The 20,726-nt window shown below is 45.6% G+C and overlaps 1 long non-coding RNA gene across 22 annotated transcripts in view; it reads left to right on the top strand.

The window, feature by feature from the left end:
* Positions 1-20,073, top strand: part of LOC105067753 (ADP-ribosylation factor-like protein 5B) — a 69,722-nt gene extending 49,649 nt beyond the window's left edge. For 6 of the 22 annotated variants that reach the window (XR_012504241.1, XR_012504243.1, XR_012504242.1 and 3 more), the window contains 2 exons: positions 8,176-8,260; positions 10,361-14,640. This is a non-coding gene — a long non-coding RNA (ADP-ribosylation factor-like protein 5B). The other 16 variants (XR_012504222.1, XR_012504228.1, XR_012504238.1 and 13 more) reach the window with 8 other exon arrangements.
* Positions 20,074-20,726: the final 653 nt, after the last annotated feature.

Here is a 20,726-nt window from a genome sequence, read left to right as displayed (position 1 = left end):
TTTTCCAAATGGCAGATTGGGGAGAAGAATGCCGCCCATTGCAGATGGCTTTGTTCCCTGAACACTTCCTTACACACCCTTATGCTCCTCAGGCAGGACGGGCGGGACACCATCCTTTGTGTCTCACAGGTGAGGGAGAGGGCTCACAGAAGCGGATGGATGACTCAGCCAAGTCTGGGGCAGGTAAACTTAGGATGACTGGAGCTGGCCTCCCTGACTCCAGGTTCAGAGCTCCTGTCTCTGCCTCACTTGTCCCTGAGGTCCAGGGGTCACCTTGGCCTCCTGGAGGAAGATGCTGCAGGTTTTTTGGGGGGCCAGACAGAGGCACGCCCACATCTCCCATGGGCTTTCATGCCCAGCAGGGAAGGATCCCAGAGCTGGGCCATCCATGGGCTTTTGATGAATCCACTCACTCACTCAAAAATCATCTAGCAAACTTGCATCATGATCCAATTCCCTGCTAGACACTAGAGATATAACCCATAAGCCAAACAGATGGACAGAATCCCCTTAGGTTCCAGGGGTAAACATGGGATGCTCTTGTGCTCCCCTGGGGGGGAAGACAGAGACTCTTCCCTGGCAGGGGGTCCTCACCCCTCTCTAGAGCATGATTCCTCCTTGGTTCTTGGACCAGGCCCTCCCGCAGAGCATGCATGGGCAGCTCAAGCTGGGTCCCATGCAGTGGGGAGGCACCGAACACTCCAGAGGGTCCTGTGCTCACGCATCTTCTTGGTATCTTCCCCTGGGCACCTGGGCGGGGCTTCCTCCTGTCACCACCACAGTTTTAGTCTCTCCATTTACTCTGCTCCCCATTTGTAAGATTTGCTTTAAAAGCTTGCATAATTAATATCCAAAATCAATTCCTGATGTTCCCCAGCATCCCGTGCCCTGAACTGCTTCCCCTTCCCTTCTCCCTCTTGGTAAAGGTGACTGTGCAGCCACCCTGCACTCCGGTCTGTTCTACAGCTACACCCATCCTTCCTTAAGTGCCATCGGCTCTCCCTTGTGTTGTCGTCCTGACCACACCTTTTCCACGTCAGTCGTGCCCCACCAACTCCAGATCCTCCTCATCTTGCTCTGTTTTCATCCAAAACACAGTGCCTTCTAATGCAACACTTGCTGATTATGTTTGCTGCTTGTCTGCCCCCCCCCTCCCACCTCAAAGTAAGTTCCATGGAGATAGAGTTGCATCTATTTTGCTCCAAGTGTGTGGCCATCGAGGTCTGGGCAGCAGGTGGATGGCGCCGGGACAGACATGCCCAGGTGTGTAGAAATGAAGGGCTCCCAGAGAGCCTCACATGTCCTTTAAGTGAGTTGGACCAAGATGCAGAGAACAGCCCCCCAAGGGATAAGGTGTCTGCTGTGGAAAACAGCACCTGCAGAGGAAGAGCCAGGCTTGTCCCTAACACCAAGGCTGACCCTGCCAGGCTCTCAGGTCTCAGGCTGATGGTGCTATTCCCGCAGCGCTGAGGACAATTCAGGCCCATTTATCTCAAGGGAGGAAGGTAGCAGGTGATGAAACCAATGCAAGTAAGGACTTTAGGATGAAAACTTCCTCTTTTAAAAAAAACCTCACTCCACAGCTCATGCAGAATGTGGGGTATACACAAGGAAAAATCCGAGCACAATCTCTGGGAGTGGGGGTCACTGAAGAAACCAGTTCTTAAGTGCAATTCAATACCAGTATTTATGGTGCACCCACTGTGTACAAGGCTGTCTTTGGGGCTGCGGGCACAAGTCAGTACACGTCACAAGGGCACTGACAGCCCTTCAAGAGGAGAGGGGGAAAGAGGCCTCAATCCATTTAACATGCAAATGGGATCAGTACTCCTCTCCAGGCAAAGCTCCATGGCTTGCGTTTTGTTATAGAGTCTTCTTTCCAGGGAATGGAGCATCCCAAGAGAAAAACCCAATTTCTGTCTGCACTGTTGATTTTTCATGGTCTCCCCACCCCCACTAGCTCCTTCTTTGCGAGACTCAGTTTTTTTAAATTGAAGTCTAGTCGATTTACAATGTTGTGTTAATTTCTGGTATAACGCACAGTGATTCATTTGTGTGTGTGTGTGTGTGTGTGTGTGTGTGTGTGTGTGTGTGTGTGTGTGTACATATATATATTTCCTTTTCATATTCTTTTTCATTATAGGCCATTACAAGGTATTGAATATAGTTCCCTGCGCTGCAGGACTCAACTGTCATAGCTGGTTCCCACCCCAACTCCAGTCCCGTCCACAGGATTTCACACGATTCACCTCCAAGCCTCATTTCATCTTATAGTCACTGTTTTCTGTCTTTTCTATCAGCAGATGTGGCCGAAGCAGCAGTTTCTCAGGTCGGGTTACCCAGGAAGGATCTTTGACATCCAAAGAGCTATTTGTTTTCTTCAACACTGCATATGTGGGGTTCACACTAAGCCCTTGTATTTTATTCATTAAGTTTAGACTTAAAAATTCTGATGTCAGCTCAGGCAGTAGGTCTGACACCATATGACTCTCTTATTTCCCACCTGGGAGTTGGCGCTCCACATGCCGTCACCAGGTGAGGATCTGTGTCTTCTCTGTAAGCCATCTCTCTGTGTGCTGCACTGATACCCTTAGCATAGTGGGATGGTAAGAACAGGTGATCCTTCTGGGGAAGTCACAAGGGGGTTTCTGGTGTCCTGTCCTGAGTCATAAATGCTGAGTTACATGTGGGTCATGGAGTGGCCTTACCCTTAGCTGAGCCGTCCTGGCTCCTTAATTCCTGGCTGGCTGGGCATCATCCAAGTCCACTCTCTGGCCCTCCTGGAGGGGCTTCCAACTCCCTAGGACAATGCAGGAATTCCTCCTGACTTAATGGGACAGATGGGACTGTTTGGACAGAGGGGAAAAGTCTGTCAATTTCAGAGTCAAATCATTTAATAATTGTTCTTAAAAGCAATGGACAATATTTTCATTTGAAAAGGACCCTGCAGAAGACCTAAATAGCCATCTTTCCAAAAAAGGTATCCAGATGGTCAACATGTGCATGAAAAGATGCTCAACATCACTAATTATTAGAGAAGTGCAAATCAAAACTACAATGAGGTATCACCTCACACCCATCAGAATGGCCACCATTAAAAGGTCTACAAAAAAAATGCTGGAAAAGGTGTGGAGAAAATGGAACCCTTCTACACTGTTGGTGGGAATGTAAATTTGTGCAGCCACTATGAAGGAGATTATGGAGGTTCCTTTAAAAACTAAAAATAGACTTACCATATGATTTAGCAATCCCACTCCTGGGTGTATATCTGGAAAACACTAATTTGAAAAGACACATACACCCTAGTGTTCACAGCAGCACTATTTACAATAACCAAGACATGAAACAACCTAAATGTCCATTGACAGATGACTGGATAAAGATGTAGTGTGTATATACAAAGGAATATTACTCAGCCATATAAAAGAATGAAATAATGCCATTTGCAGCAACATGGATGGATCTGGAGATGGTCATTCTAACTGAAGCAAGCCAGAAAGAGAAAGAAAAATACCATATATCACTTATATATGGAATATTAAAAAGAAAGACAAATGAACTCATTTATGAAACAGAAAGACTCACAGACATAGAAAACAAACTTATGGTTACCAGGGGGTAAAAGGGGTGGGAAGGGATAAATTGGGAGATTGAGATTTGCAGATACCAACTACTATCTATAAAATAGATAAACAACAAGTTTATACTGTTTATGCAGGGATCTATATTCAGTATCTTGTAGTAATCTATAATGAAAAGGAATATGTGTATGTACATGTATGACTGAAAGATTATGCTGTACACCAGAAACTGACACAACATTGTAAACTGACTATGCCCCAGTTTAAAAAAGGTTAAAAAAATAAAAATAAAAGGGACACTGCAAAAATTGGCAGTGTCTTTTGCCAGTTTGAGATTTTTGGTTTCAGCCTGGCTATTATTTGAAAATATCTAACGCATCATTTATTATATTTAGATCTTAAAAAAAAAAAAAAAGAAAGAAAGAAACTTTGCACATAAAACTAAAAGAAAGAATCCAGGTAGGAATATGTGAAGGAGTAGTTGTGAGAGTAAATCACCTCTGACCTGCCTCCCCTTTTAAAGTACATCATATCACTTAAAAAACAAAACTAAGCAAGACAGTGGCTCATTTGTAGGGCTCTGGAACTGCCCAGCCCAGCGTCCCTGGTCTTTGCTCACACAGAAACAGACCGCCCATCAGGGTGGGTGCAGCCATGGAAGCCACGGTGAAAAAAACTGTGTGTAAGTTGACCCATGTTGCTCAAGAATCAACTGTATATACATATCTTAAGGTTATTTTTTATCTGATAATATAGTACAATTCTTATTGGACGTCGCTGATTATTTTTCTATAATGACAGCTTTAACGTTTATGGCACCTTCACTCCATCACTTAAGAGCTATAGCACTGTATGCATTGGATTCCTAGGGCTGCTGTAACAGACTACTACAAACTGGGTGTCTTAAAGCATATAAGTGTATTCGCTCAGCCATGGAAATCGGGTTCAAGGTGCCAGCAGGGCTGCACTCCCTCCGCGGGCTCCAGGGGAGGGTACTTCCTTGCTTCTTCCAGCTTCTGTGGCTCTGGGCACTCCTAGGCTCCTGGCTGCATCACTCCAAACTCTGTATCCATCTTTCCCTTCTCTTCCTCTGTCTATCAAAAGGAAAATTGTCATGGGATTTAGGGCTCACCCTGGTAATCCAGGATAATCTCATCTCAAAATCCTTAAATTTATCAGAAAAGACTATTCCAAATAATGTCTCATTCACAGGTCCCAAGAATTTAGATGTATCTTTTGGGGGCCACCATTCAACCCACTACAATGACTTTGGGGGAAAAAATCTAACCTAAATCTCAGTTTTCTCATCCATAAAATGGGAGATTAGTAATCACTCTCCCAAACAGCTGTGAGGATTGAATGCATTACTCCAGCAGAAGTACTCACCTGGTATATGCCAAACACTCAGTGATGGTTAACTAGTTGTTATTTTATTCTTCTTCCAGTTTTATTGAGATATAATTGACCTACAGCACTATATATGTTTCAGGTGTACAGAGAAATGATTTGACTTACATATATCATGAAATGACTATCACAATAAGCTGAGTGAACAGCCATCATCTCATAGGGATACAAAATTAAAGAAATAGAAAAAAATTGTTTTCCTTGTGATGAGAGCTCTTAGGATTTACTCTACACAATTTTCATATGTAGCACACAGCCTTGTTAATTATATTTATGATGCTGTACATTACATCCCCAGGACTTACTTCTCTTATAACTGGACCTTTGCACCTTTTAATCACCTTCATCCAACTCCCTCTCCCCTCGAGTCCCACCTCTGGTGATCAAAAATCTGATCTCTTTCTATGAGCTTGTTTGTTTCTGAAGTATGATTGACCGACAACACCATCTTGGTCCCTGGTACACAACATACTGATTAGATATTTCTATACATTACAAAATGATCACGATGATAAATCTGGTTACCATCTGTCACCATACACAAATATTACACAATTATTGACTATATTCCCTATGCTGTACATGTCATACCTGTGACCCATTTATTCTGTAACTGGAAGTTTGTACCTATTAATCTCCCTCACCTTTTCTCTCCTCCCTCCACTACCCTCTCCTCTGGAAACCACCTGTTTGTTCTCTGTATCTATGATACTGTTTTGTTGCTGTTTTGTTATGTTTGTTCCTTTGTTTTGTTTTTTAGATTCCATGTATAAGGAAAATCTTACAATATTTGTCTTTCTTTGTCTGATTTATTTTATTTAACATAATACCCTCTAGGCCCATCCATATTATCACAAATGGCAAGATTTCATCCTTTTTATGGCAGGTAATACTCCATTGTGTGCGTGTATTGCACATCTTTATCCATTCATCAGTCGGTAGACATTTAGGTTGATTCCATGTCTTGGCTATTGTAAGTAATGCTGCAGTGACCATAAGGGTACATATATTTTTTTGAATGAGTTTTTTTCATTTTCTTTGGATAAATACACAGGAATGGAATTTCTGAATCATATGTAGTTCTATTTTTAACTTTCTCAGTGAACTCCATCCTGTTTTCCATGGTGGCTGTACCAGTTTACATTCCCACCAACAAGGGTTCCCTTTTCTCTACACCCTCAGCGACACTTGTTATCTGTTGTCTTTTTGACATTCACCATTTTGACAGGCGTGAGGTAGTATCTCACGTGGCTTGATGCGCATTTCCCTGGGAATTAGTGCTGTTAAGCAACTTTTCTGTCTGTCGGCCATCTGTATGTCTTCTTTGGCAAAATGTCTGTTAACGTTGTCTGCCCATTTTTTAGTCAGATTGTTTTTTGATGTTGACTTGTATGAGTTCTTTTTACATTTTAGATATTAATATAGGTAATAAAATACATTTTGTATATTTTAGATTATCCCCTTATCTGATACGTCATTTGCGAGTATCTTCTCCCGTTTAGTAGGTGGCCTTTTTGTTGTGTTGATAGTTTCATTCACTGTTCAAAGCTTTTTAGTTTGTTTACTTTTGCTTTTATTTCCCTTGCCTAAGGAAACATATCCAAAAAATCACCACAAAAATTAATGTCAAAGAGTGTGCTGCCTATGTTTTCTTCTAGGAGGTTTATGGTTTCAGGTATTACATTCAAGTCTTTAATTCATTTTGAGTTAATTTTTGTGCATGGTGTAAGACAGCGATTCAGCTTCATTCTTTTGCGTGCAGCTGTCCAGTTTTCCCAACACCATTTATTGAAGAGATTGGTCTTTCCCTATTGCACGCTCCTGGCTCCTTTGTCGTAAATTAACTGACCATATATGAATGGATTTATTTCTGGGCTCTTGACTCTGTTCCACTGATCTATGTGTCTGTTTTTATGCCAATATCATATGGTTTTGATTATTCAGCTTTCATTCTTCATGACAGTGCTTTGAGTAGGGAGAGATAGAAATCTTGAGAAAAAAAATCACTGGGTACCAGTCCTTAATATACCTCCAGACGTGGGATCTTGTCTGAGCTTAAGTCTCCAAATGTCCACAGTTTCCTGAAAATTACAAAAAAGCCATGTGCTCAAGATTTCTAAAGGTTTCCCCTCTCTGTCCTGCAAACTCAGCTTGAGAAGAGAGAAGGAGGGGGTGGCCGGGGGAGACCAGCCAATTTCCCAGCTTATGTATTTGTTCTACTCTATTTCCTGCAAACTTTTGAAAACCCACCCCAGGGAGCAATAGCATGTGCATTGCACAGCTCATGAGTTTTGATCAGGGAAACTGTTGCCTCCAACTGAAAGACAGCCAAACTTTGGAAATGAATCTCAGAGCAAGAGTGGGGGAGAGAATGTCAGACCTGCCAGAGCGGTGAGCAGGAATGGGTCCCGAGCCCCACAGTCCATCCCCGGGTCAGTGACCTGCAAGGCGCCTCCCTGTTCCTTCATTTCTTTGTGAAGATGACTTCACACTGGCTCTTTTCAGAGGCCATTGCAGCCCCAGTTCCATCTCGCAAGGGGAGGAATCACAAACTTGCTGTAGGAGAGTTTGAACTTCCCAGCCTTCCTCCCAGCTTCAATGTGTGACTTTTGGCAAATCTCAGGCTGCCTGCCGTCCACTTTGGCCCTGCTCTGAACCCCACCCCCACCCCACCCCCACATTCAGCTGGGAGGAAATGCAATCCATGTGTCTGGGACACAGCATCCTCCTGACTCATCACAGTGTGTCTTTGTCACCGGAGGGTTGAGTTGGCTTCTCCTTGCATCCCCTCAGACTCGGGAAGTGTGGGGCCAGCCTTGGGCTCAGAAGAATTGAGGAACCCATGGGCTCTGGCCTTGCAGAAGCCCTAGCTGGGGGTCCACCAGCTTCCTGGCTCTACCCTGGTCTTAACTCATCTCCCCTCCCCAGCTACTTGGCCCTCAGCCCCCGAAATCTCCAATGACTCCCTTATGGCCAGTGGTTTAAATGCTAAACGCCATTTTCATACATGTCAAGATGACCCACGTGCTGCAAACTGACCAGAAGGTGTGAGCAGCAGCTTCCCTTCTCGTCAACCGCGAATGTCACGGTGAGCACAACACGAACAAGACAGTTGTCAGCAGGTATGAAAACAGCCACTGCCCCCGGCCCTAGCGCCTTGGCGAGGTCCTGCTCTGTGTCCATTCAGGCTCCCCTACAAGCATCCTGCCTGCAAGGTCTGCTGTGAGCCCGACCCTGTGAGCGCCTCTGCATCAAGCCTTCTGCTCAGTCAGGTGAGAGCGTCCCCCGCAGGGAGGGGTGGGGCTGAGGGCCCAGCAGAGGCTGCACTGAAAGCTCGGCTGGAGGGGAGGGCTTCTGAGACCTCCCTCCTCACACCTCATCGTGTAGGTGCTCATGCAGTCTTTCTAGCAACCACGTGTCCTAAAGACCACTTATTCCACCAATGAAAAATTATTTCTAATACCTCACAGGCTAACAGGCTCTCTGTGCAGATTTATACAATGACGTCTGAAGCACTTGCTAAAGTTGCCTGTCGATTGTTAAGTTCGTGATTGCTTATTAACCACTCTTAGGGTGTAAAGTTAATGTCTCACTTTTCTAAACACATCACAGGGTCACACGGCAGTATTTTGAAATCTATGGCAAACAGTATTATAGAGTGATCTGGCCTTAACCAACTTCTTCCAGCTTCTCTCTGATTACTTCTCTATACAGACCCCCAAACTCTAGTTAGACTGTCCATTGTCACAAGAATAGAAGAGGTTATTTTTTCTCTGAATTCATTTATTTAAAGATAGAACATAGCCATTCAACATCATGGAACACAATATCAACACATGGAATAAATCTGGAGAATTAAATTGAATTGGTATATTTCATTTACATTAGTAAATATCTTAAAAGAAGCCAATGGAGACTTTAAGATTCGTTAAGCCATGAATGACACAAGTAACTAAGAGTTTCTCCCTAAGTTAACAGTGGAACAGCCCGATGTTCAGGTTGAAAGATTCCCCATCCAGGTAACTTGAATTTTTGGCCCAACCCACATCTCCGGTGGGATTGGGGATGCCTAGTGCCTTCCCAGGACTGCCCGGTACCGCCAAGTGCCTGTCTCCCCACTCCCACCTCAAACTCCTGCTCTTACCTTAACTGTCAGCCCCTCCCCCCTCATCCCTGCAGTTGCACAGCTCCCCCTCCCCCCAACCTCCCTTCCCCCTACCCTCCATCACCCCCCTCCCCGGACCCCGGTTTTCTACTCCTTCCTTCAGAGCGCATGCAGCTTCTTCCTTCTCCAAGCACAGCTCACAGCATGCTATTGGATCCAAACGTCTGTGCCCAATGTTTTGGGATTAGGAAGAGCTGAGCCCAAATGTTGGATTCATTAATTCATCAGTTCCTTCCTCTCCTGGGCACAAGAAACCCTGCCTCTTCTCCTGGGTGCCAGACTGTGGCCATATTGCTGGGACTCATTCCCACCCTCTGCAGGGAAGCTGTTCCCCTTCCCCATTCACTGACCCCAAGGTCAAACCCTCTGTCCCTCCAGGACCACAAAGGAATGTCTGCCTTAACCTCTCCCACTCAGGTTAATATTTATATAACCAAAGAGCCACTGAGTGTTCCACAGACCCAGGAGACTTTTCCTCCCTTAGAGGAATTTTGCTAGACCAAGTTGTCCTACAATTTGGCATTGGACTAGACCAAATTGCCTCCATTTCCCCATTGCTGAGGCTCTGTGGGTGCATGCTCACAGGGACGCTGGGTAAAGACAATTTCTTAATTATATTATTTTCACTGCAATAATCTAGAAATTCAAACAAAACATATTCCGGATCACCTGGGTGATCTAGGGGATTTTATTAGCCCCGCTGATATTTCACGGTTATATTTATTTACGATCAGGTTGGCACGAGTGATTGCCTAAATCCCTTAACTAATCATACAGAGTTTTGCACAGATGACCTCAAACCCTGAAGCTTGAAGGACTAGTTCCAGGATCTGAAACAGTTTTCTTTAAAAGGACAACACAGTACTTAATGGTAGAATATATATATATTATAGTGAATATATAGGGACTACATATATGCTGTAAATAATGACTAAATATATATATGCGATATGCTACATATTTCGTGTGTGTGTGTGTGTGTATAAAATACTATAATATATATAATAACTGATTTCCAGATCCTGAATCTGGCCACTATGGGAGAGGTGTGGTTTTATATATAAATATTATTCCATTTGGCATATATATAGGCGTCATACATAAATGGCCAGCTTCAGGGTGTGGGACCATAGACCCCTCCCCCTCTCCACTATTGCCCATGTCTCTCTGCCAAGTCATCTCACTTGCTTCCCTTCCCTCCGCTTAGCCACGACTCGGATCATCTTGGATAAGCTGATTGGGTGACTGCTCTCAGTGTGAAGCCCATGGCCTTCACGCAGGCTGCAGCAGCCTTTCCGTCCTCTGGTCACAGGCTGCTCTCAGTCCCTGCACCAGGACCGGCACAGCCAGCCCCTGAAGACACTGCTCCAAAGGGGGAGAAAACAGAGCTCATCCGGATGCCTTAAATTGCCCCCCAAACAGCCTCATTTTCTCATTACATTGGCCTCACTGTGGAACTTATTTTTATGTATTACTTATTTGTCATTTGATTTACACATTCATTAAAGGAAATGTGTTTCCCTGGCAAAGACTGATGAAAACCTACTCCTAGGGTATGAACTTGACTCTTTCTGGACAGATTAAAAAAAAGCAGTCTTCTTCTTACTTACATTTTGGGCATTTTCACTCACTCCAGGCAAAGGGAACAGTGTATTGAAAGGCGCGCAGGCGGGAGACAGCGTGTCTGCTTTATGCCACGGGGCCAGATGAGAAGCAGGATGGTAGGTCAGGATACAGGGAGAGGAAAGAGGCTGGCGGCAGCTGGACCAACTTTATTAAAGGTTTATTTACAGGCAAAGTTCTCTGACCTCAGAGACTGTGAGCAATTGTAAGCGGGGACTGGTGGGACTGATGAGATGTCTTCTTTGGTGCCAGTAGGAGGAGGGTTGGGAAGTGCACATGAGGCAGGAACCAGGACCCTGGTTCCTGGCTGGCCTGGACTTGGCTGATTTTAACACCTGTGAGGTTGACTTACTTTCCTGAGTGTTTCTGGCTCATCTCCTGACCGAGGTCCAAGCTCCTTGAGGACAAGCATTGTTCCTGCACTACTCCTGGCTATAATGAGTCTCTCCCTGTGTCCCATAGCAGGTGTTCAAGAATGCTTTGGTCATTTCGCTTACTTTTCTTTTTAGGGGTGGAGATAATTAGGTTTATTTGCTTATTTATTGAATTAATTAATGGAGGGACTGAGAATTGAATCCAGGACCTCGTGCATGCTAAGCACAAGCTCTACCACTGAGCTATACCCTCCCCTCACTTACTATTTTTGCTTTTTAAAGAATCACAAATCTGCTGAAAATACCATTGACAAAGGTGTTGTTGGTTATCTTTGATTTCGACTCTCAGTCTCGGCATTTCCACCCAAACAGGACCACAGGTTATGACCCCAGACTAGCATGGGTGTGCTAAGTGAGCTTGGAAAAGCACTGATTTCTCTAGGTCACCATTTCCTCCCTAAAGGATGAGACTGTACCCCCACCTCCCTCCCGCATTGTGGAGACAGATGGACAGAAAGGCATGTTAGAAGGATGCGGCAATCAGTGTTGAAACCGGACCATTGACTCTTCTCCCAGGAGATGTGTTTTTCTCACCCCACCACTGCCACCCAGGCCCCCAGGGGCAGGCCAGCCTTTCCCAGAGCACCTGGCCCCTCCCCACCGCATCCCAAACCTCACCAGCCAAATGAGGCAGGTTGGAGGTTGTCATTCATTTCACAGGAATGTGTGTCAGTTGCGCATCATACGACTCCCCTCTCTCTGATCCCAGATCCTTGCATGTTGCCCATCTGGGCTCAGTGGGCTTCCCAACACCTGCCTGATGGCAGCTTCTTCAAGCTGACCTGTGGCAAGGCTGCAGGAGTAGGGGCATTGCCCATCGGAGCTCCCATCTCTGCAAAGAACAGTGGATTCATCATGAGGACACAGCTAGGGGGGACAGCCCAGAATCCCAAAGGAGCCCAGGGTCAGGCTCTGAGGAAGAGCACCCTGTCCAGCTGGGTTTCCACGTGGATCCAGGATTCATGCCTAATATCCAGGGCCTGGTGATAAACAGGGGTAGGGGCCCCACTGCACACTCTTCCACCTCCTCCCAGCAGCCGCCAGTCCTCCCCCACCTGCCAAGCACCCACACAACCTGTCACCCACAAGTGCCTGCTCATCTGGGTTTTTTCCCCTCTTAATGCTCAGTGCTGAGCTCACCCACTAGGCTGAGCTTTGAAAGAGAACTAGCAATAAATTCCAAATGTGCTTCACATAAAGAGAAGCAAACGTGAGTTGTCCATTGAAAGAGCTAGCTTTCTATAACCACATCAGTGTTTTACTAGCAACAAAGGGCTTTACTTGGGACTGGAGTGACATGAAAATCACTGTTATCCAGAGATTTCTCCATTTTTATTGTCAGTCTTCCACTGTTTACCTCTGAATTGCTACCTAAGCCTAATAGTATTTTTTTAATTTTGGGGGGAAATTCCATGCTGTTTTCCATAGTAGCTGCACCAATTTACATTCCCATCAACAGCACAAAGGCTTCCCTTTGCTACACATCCTCACCAACACTTATCTGTTGTCTTTCCAGTAATGGCCATTCTGACAGTTGTGCAATGCTATGTCACAGTGGTTTTAATTTGCATTTCCCTGATGATTAGCAATGTTGAGCATCTTTTCATGTGTCTGTTGGTCATTTATATGTCTTCTTTGGAAAAACATCTGTTCAGGTCCTCTGATCATTTTGTAATCGGGTTGTTTGTGGTTTGTCTTTGGTTTTGTTCCTGATGTTGAGTTGTAGGACTTGTATGACTTGTCATACAACTTGTATGACATCTTTGTATATGTTGGATATTAGCCCCTTATGAGAGATATAATTTGCAAATATCTTCTTTCATTCAGTAGATGGCCTTTTCATTTTGTTCATTGTTTTCCTTTGCTTACAAAAGCTTTTTAGTTTAATGTAGTCCCATTTGTTTATTTTTGTCTTTGCTTTCCTTACCCAAGAAGAAATGTTTTAAAAATACTGCTAAGACCAATGTCAAAGAGCATATTGTTCTTCTAGAAGTTTAAAAGTTTCAGGACTTACATTTAAGTCTTTAATCCATTTGAGTTTATTTTTGTATATAGTGTGAGAAAACAGTCCAGTCTGATTCTTTTGCCTGTAACTGTTCAGTTTTCCAAATACCATCTATTGAAGAGACTGTCTTTTCCCCATTGTATATTCTTGCCTCTTTTGTGGTGGATGGATTAACCATATAAATGTGGGTTCATCTCTGCCCATTGATCTATGTGTCTGTTTTTGTGCCAGTACCATGTTTTGATTGCTATAGCTTTGAAGTGTAGTTTGAACTCACAGAGTGTGATGCCTTCAGCTTTGTTCTTTCTCCAGATTGTTTTGGCTATTTGGGGTCTTTTGTATTTCCATATAAGTTTTAGAATTATTTGTCTTAGTTCTATAAAAAATGTCATTGGCATTTTGGTAGGGATTGCATTGAATGAGTAGTTTGCCTTGGGTAATATGGTCATTTTAACAATATTAATTCTTCCAGTCCATGAGCACAGCATATCTTCCCTGTGTCTGTGTCATTTCAGTTTGTTTCATCTATGTCTTGTAGTTTTCTGAGAACAGGTCTTTTACCTCCTGGGTTAGATTTATTCTTTGATATTTTATCCTTTATAATGTAATTATAAATGGAATTATTTTCTTAATTTCTCTTTCTGATAGTTTGTTGTTAGCGATTAGAGGTGTAACAGATTTCTGTATATTAATGTTGAATTGTGAAAATTTACTGAATTCATTTATCAGTTCCAATAGATTTTTGGTGGCATATTAGGATTTTCTCTGTTTTGTGTCATTTGTCTGCAGACAGTGACAATTATACTTCTTCCTTTCCAATTTGGATTCTTTTCATTTTTCTTGAAATAGAAAGTGGCTAGGACTTCCAATACTAAGTAATAAAAGTGGTGAGAGTGGGCTTCCTTGTCTTGTTTCCAATCTTAGAGAAAATGCTTTCAGTTTTTCACCTTTGAGTATGATGTTGGCTGTAGGTTTGTCTACATGGCCTTTGCTTTGTTAAGGTATGTTCTCTCCCTCCCTAATTTGTTGAGTTTTATTCAACAATGGATGTTGAATTTTGTCAAAAGCTTTTTCTACATCTATTGAGATGATTATATGATTTTTAGTCTTCAATTTATTAATGTGGTGTATCACACTGATAGATTTGTGGATGTTGAACTATCCTTGCATTTCGGGAATACACCCCCTTGATGATGCTCTATTATCCTTTCAATGCATTTTGCAATTTAGTTTACTAGTATTTATATTGAGTTGAAGTTTTTTTTGCATCTATGTTCATCAGGAATTGTTGGTGTAAGTTTTCTTTTTTGTAGTGTCTTTATCTGGCTTTGGTATCAAAGAGTGTGCTTGGATGCACTCTTTCCTCAATTTTTTTCTTTTCTTTTCTTTTCTTTTCTTTTCTTTTCTTTTCTTTTTTTTTTTTTTTTTTTTTTTTTTTGTAGAATTCACCTGTGAAGTTGTCACATCCTGAACTTTTGTTTCTTTGAAGTTTCTCTTATTATTGATTCAATTTCATACCGGTAATCAGCTAATTTATATTATCTATTTCTTCCTGATTCAATGTGGGAGATTGTACACTTCAAGGAAGAAGTGCTCCAGTCATCACTTTCATTCTATGTGTGTCTTGAAATCTGTAGTGAGTCCTTTATAGGGAGCATGTCTATGGGTCTTATTTTTTTTTTAATCAACTCAGCTGCTCTATGTCTTTTGATTGGAGCATTTCTTCCATTTGCATTTAAAGTAATTATTGATAAGTATGTACTTATTGCCATTTTGTTAATTAGTTTTCAGTTGTTTTGTGGTTCTTTTGTTTTGTTTTGTTCCTTTCTTCTTCTTTTGCTCTTTTCCCATGTGATTTGATGTTTTTAACTACCTTTGGTGTTGTTTTTGGATTCCTTTTTCTTTTGTGTGCGTGTGTGTGTTGACACCACCAAACCCTAATCACTTATTTCTTCTCATTTTCCCTAGGAATTCAGATTCATTATTCATGTAATACACATTGACTGACTGCCTTCTGTGTGCTTTGCTCCATACATCTGGTGCCCTCAAGGGAAGACGCAGTGAAGAACCATGGTCCTCTGAGACAGGTGCCCTCAGAGGGATGTCCCGATGCACCATGGGAGTGTGTCAGCTGGGAGCCTCCCCAGCCATGCAAGGGGTGGGGAAGGCTTCCTGGGGCTGTCCTCTGCCACCTGGGTGCTGGAGGGGAGAAAGGAGTTAGTGCTGAGAGCTCAACAGGGGCCTGAGCATGGGAGGCCCTGGGAGCCATGGGAGGAGATTTGGGTTTTATCCTGAGGTTAACGAAGAGCCATTGTCTGGGCTGGGGAAATTGACCAGGTTTGCAGTTAGGAAGCCCTAGCGGGCCAAGGGGTGGTGAGTGGACTGACAAGAGCAAGGGCACTCAGGTGAAAGGCTTTCTCAGTATTTGCAGCAGGAGAGGAGCTGGTTTCCGTGTGAAGGCTGCCAGTACACAGGGCCAGCCGGGGAAGGGAGAGCCACAGGGACCATTCATTCAGCCCCCACCCACTGCTCGGTGAACAATCCAGCAGGACAGAGCTGATTGGAGATGAGGGGCTTTTTCTGCAGTAACTGGTTTTCCCTCATTGTTCTACTTGTGAGTGACTCATAGAATAACAGAGCCGGATCCAAGCTTAAAGCCCCCAGTTTTACAGATGAGGACACAGATGAGAGCAGGGATGCAGCCAAAGCTTGACCATGACCGCGGGGACAGGCACAGGGAAGCAGAGAGAAGAAAACTCACGAGAGCCTGTCACTACCAGCTCCTCCCACCAGACCTACTAAGAGGAACCTAACCAGGTCATCGAAGCTTTCTACAGGAGAAGTCCTCCAGTGTGGCCCCCCGGCCCCCACCCCCAGCCCTCCGCACCTTGCAGGCGGGCTGCGTGCTATTAGAACAAGACTTTCTGCTCACACCTCCTGGTGTTTGCATCTGCCCTCCTCTCACAGGAATGTCTCTTCCTTCTTCCCTGGTCACCCCCAAGGTTCCTTCATGGACTGGCTCCAATGCCATGCCACCCAGGGCCCCACTGCCTGGCCCCTTCTCATGTGGACAGATGCAGACTGGAGGCTTCCAGCACAGAGCTGGTCCAGCTGCTTTTCTGCCGGGAACACCCTCGTGCCCATCACCTCTCCAGTTTCCAAGACTGGCTCCCCCTTGGCCTCTGGTCCTGGCTCAGATGCCTTCTTCAAGTGCTTCCCTGTCTGTCTCCCACCACATTCTCTCTCCCAGTGAACCTGCTTGTTGTTTTCCCAGCACTCATCACCGACCAGCATTTTATATTTGGTTTTGATGTATTTAATTTATTGAAAAAGATGTATTGCCCTCCTACTACATGCCAGACATGTGTGGATAGATCTAGATTAGTCGAAGGCAATTCTGGTGGGAAAACTCACCCGACCAGTGGCCAGTGTGGGCCAGCAGGTGGTTTAGGTGTGGACGTGTGGCCCAGCTCTGCTCAGTGTGATGGAGGGGATGATGGGGAAGCTCCCTTTGCCCTAAAAGTTAAAAATAGAAAAAGTGCACAGCAAATAATCATTGCCTTCTCCCCCGGGAAGTTTGTGTAGAGTCAGTGACCCTGAGGCTGCGTGTCCACCCTGCGGCCACGCGGTGGGCCTGCGGGAGAGGGGCACAATGGACATGAGCTCCACCATGGCATGGCGCTTCCAAGCCTGTCAGCCCACCAGCCATGTCCATCCTGTTGCTGGAGATCATGAGCTCTTTGGGGTTACTTTTTCTGCTACTGGATCAGGCAAGATGCATTTGGCTAAAAGTAATTTAAAAATTTTTTTTTAAAAACCCAACTAGCTAATGACTTAAATCAGGAGTCAGCAAACATTTTCTTCAAAGGGCTGGATAGCAAATATTTGAGGCTTTGTGGCCACACAGTCCCTGTCACCACAGCTAAAAAGTGCCACCACCACTACGTCAGCAGCTGAGCCTGGCCGTGTGCCAGGAAAACACGGTCACAAAATCAGGCAGCAGGCTGGACGCGGCCAAATGGTTGAAACCATAAAAGCATCCGTCACTGACCTGATGGCAAGACTGAGGAAGGTTCTGGGGCTGGTTCCAAAACTGTCACGTGGCATCTCTGTGGTTCCCTGTCTTCCCACCCAAGGCTCCAAGTCGGCTTCCCCAACCTGAGCTTTACATGTGCCACCCACAGGGGACAGCAGGGATGAGGGAGGGACCTCAGCGTCCCCACACTGCCTGCGCACTGGCCCTTCCGTTGCCCCAGGCCATGCTCAGCAAAGTGAGGAAATCTTTTGAGACTAAGACTGTCATGATGAGCTGTCAATGAGACAGAAGGTACAGTGACTCAGAGCAAGGGAGCACTGGAGGAGGAGCAAGATGGGCCAGCCTCCCGGGGCTGGGACAGCAGCTGCGGGACACATCTTCTGACATATTAAATGCTAATATTAATATTTAATTAAAATTAATTTGAAATTTAAATCTTAAAAAGATAATTGCAGATGTAAGAAGACCACCAAGGAAATTATTAGAAGACAGTGCCAAAGGGGGGCACATTTCTAACCTCATGTGTGTAATACTTTGCAAAATGCGTTTACATGCATTTTCATTTCATGCTCTTGACAAGCTTGTGCAGAGGTTTGGGGCCGAGGTTGCAGGTTAACCCGGCAGAGTTGGGGTTCAGATTTGGGTCTTCTAGGCCCTGAGCCCTGGCCTGTTCTCTCTACCGCACCCCGTGAAAACAAGGCGCAGATACCATGGAAGAGTGGGGCTCATGAGCGCGGGCTGAGGGCCCATGTGTCCGATCTGGGAAAGCAGGTGCAGGAGGGGCTGCAGAGGACCGAGACTGGCTCAGAAGATGCTCCGCCTGTTGTCTTTGTCTCTATGACAGCACAGAGCTCAGCTCAAGCAAACTAACCTAACAGGTAGAACCCCTCCCTCCAGGGGGCCAGGCTGCCGGGGTGATGGGCATCAGACGTGCTAAGGAAGGGCCCTTGGGAGGAGCCGGTGGCCCCAGTCCAATAACCCTAAGCCCCGCCAGCCATTTCCACCTGGGATTTGAGGAACGTGGGCAAAGGAGCGTCGAGGAGGTTGGGGGCGGGGCGAGGAGCCACTAAGGGGGCCAGCAGGGCCTGCAGGTCAGACTGGGCTTGGGGTCCAGGCACAGGGGGGCGGGGAACAGTCCCTGCAGTCAGAGAGGCCATGGGAACTGCTCCGTCACCTCTGAGACTTCAGGTGGCCTGGGCAGAAGGGGACACCTCCTACTGTTTTGCTTTTTTTTCCTTTCTCTTTTCTTTTTAAATTTATTATTGAAGTGTAGTTGATTTACAATGTTAGTTTCAGGTGTGCAGCAAAGTGATTCAGTTATACATACACATACATAGATATATTTTTTTTCTTTTCAGATTCTTTTCCATTAAAGGTTATTACAAGAAATTAAATATTAGTTCCCTGTGCTACACAGTAGGTCCTTGTTGTTTATCTATTTTATATACAGTAGTGTGTGTCTGCTAATCCCAAACTCCTAATTTATCGCTCCCTGTCCTTTCCCCCTTGGTAACCATAGCTTGTTTTCTATGTCCATGAGTCTGTTTTTGGCTTGTAAATAGAATTTGTATTTTTTTTTGATTCCACATAGAAGTGATATCATATGATATTTGTCTTTCTTTGTTTTACTTACTTCACTTAATACTATAATCTCCAAGTCCATCCATGTCACTGCAAATGGCATTGTTTCATTCTTTTTTATGGCTGAGTAATATTCCACGATGTATATCTATACATCACATCTTCTTTCTCCAGTCATCTTTTGATGCTGCCTACTGTTCTATCTTCTTACACCTTTGGTTGTAGAAGAACTCAGACCTGCCCGTACTCTGCCCTGCAGAAGTTTCAGGGCTGAATGGAGCCTCATAAATGGTTCTTACACACACCTCCACACCCCCATACACAGCCACACACACGTGTGCATGTCCATCAGTTCTGGGTATTTCACAGATAAGAAAACTGAGGCTGAGTGGTGCTCACAGTCACATGATGTGTATGGACATTGACCAGGTCCAGATCTGAGGGCTCGACACAGTCCACCTTCCTCCCTCTCCACCCTCAGCTGTCCCTGTCTCTGATCTGATGGGGGAGGAGAGGGGGCAGGATGGCCCCATGGCCCAAGGACCCCACTGCCTACAACCGGCTGCCTTGGGATGGGCCAGATTATTAGGACTCTGCCTGGTGCAGCGGGAACTCTCTGAGGGGTGTACATCTAGACAGAAAAGAGAAGAGGAGGGATGGGGACGGTGGCTCAGGTCCAGCCCATCACCTGGGCAGCATCCTCCAGGAAGAATTGTCAAGGGTTATTGAGTGAAACTTAGTCAGAGAGAACAGCTCCCCAGGGCATGGGCAGACTCGGTCTGTGGCTGTGGGCTAATGGCCGGCTGCCTCCCAGTCAGGGCACCTCGGGCTGGAGAAAGAGGCCTGCATAAAGCTGGTCTTGGCAAGGAGGAGACCAACGCCTCTGAGCCTAGAGACTGTGTGTCATCTGGGATGCGTGTCTCCTGCTGTTAGCTGTCACCTCTGGTCCCCTGGCTTTGTCTCCAGGTTGGGAGGCCTTCCTGGGGATCGAGCACATCCCCTCCTGCCTGTGGGCCTGGGATGCACTTCTGCAAGGGAAATTGAGGCCTCAGGGCCTCCCACAACATCTGTGCCTCGTCTGGGCCAGAGGACCCCTCTGCGATGGAAGAAGTGGAAGAAGCGACAGCAGGCAGACCACCCACATCCTGCTGAGAAAAGTGAAATCTTTTTGAAGCGAGCGAGGGTGGAGAACCCAAAGAAACCTAACAGGATGAATAAACGTTTCCAGATTTAGAAAGAGACCCTCTCTCTGCCTGGAGTGGGTTTCTACAGGGGAGCACAGCGCTGGCTGGTGAGTGCTGGGCAGGTCGGCCTCACAGGCGTGAGGTCCAGGTGCGGCCCAGACGTGTCCGGAGAGCTCTTTAGTCCCTGCCAATCTCCCCTCCCACTTGGGGATGTGGTCGGGCCACTGAGGAAAGAGGGACCAGTCTTTCTGGAGGTGAAGAAACAGCTTGTTTTTAATTCCCACGTACTACAAACCAGCTACATTTTGCAGAGGCATTTAGAGAAAGGATTCCTAAAGTTGAACCAAACCAGTAACAGGGCCTCCAGATGAGAAAACCTTCCCATTTCATAGAAATCACATGTGAATTCTCTCCTTCTGATGGTGCCGACCCCAGGCCACGCCTCAAAGCTGCACGTTCTTCCCAGGCCTGGCGCTCAGATGCCGGGGGCCGTCCTTGGCATCCGAGGGAACATCACGGCTGAGTCGGCAACAGGAGTTCTCAGGTGGCCCCAGCCGAGCTGCCACTCATGGTCCTGCCCCAGAGAGCTGGCCCTAGACCCAGGCCTCCCCAAGGCAGAGCCCCGAGTCCGGACCCCCCCAAGTCCCTGTCTTCTGTTCCCGTCAAGCCCCTGCTTTGTGTGAGTCTAACCAAATGTCCCTGTAAGATAT

This window comes from Camelus bactrianus, chromosome 35 (assembly GCF_048773025.1).
Source record: "Camelus bactrianus isolate YW-2024 breed Bactrian camel chromosome 35, ASM4877302v1, whole genome shotgun sequence".
Taxonomy (NCBI): domain Eukaryota; kingdom Metazoa; phylum Chordata; class Mammalia; order Artiodactyla; family Camelidae; genus Camelus; species Camelus bactrianus.
The sequence above is the reverse complement of the archived record's forward strand: the minus strand, read 5'-3'. Positions and strand labels throughout refer to the sequence as shown.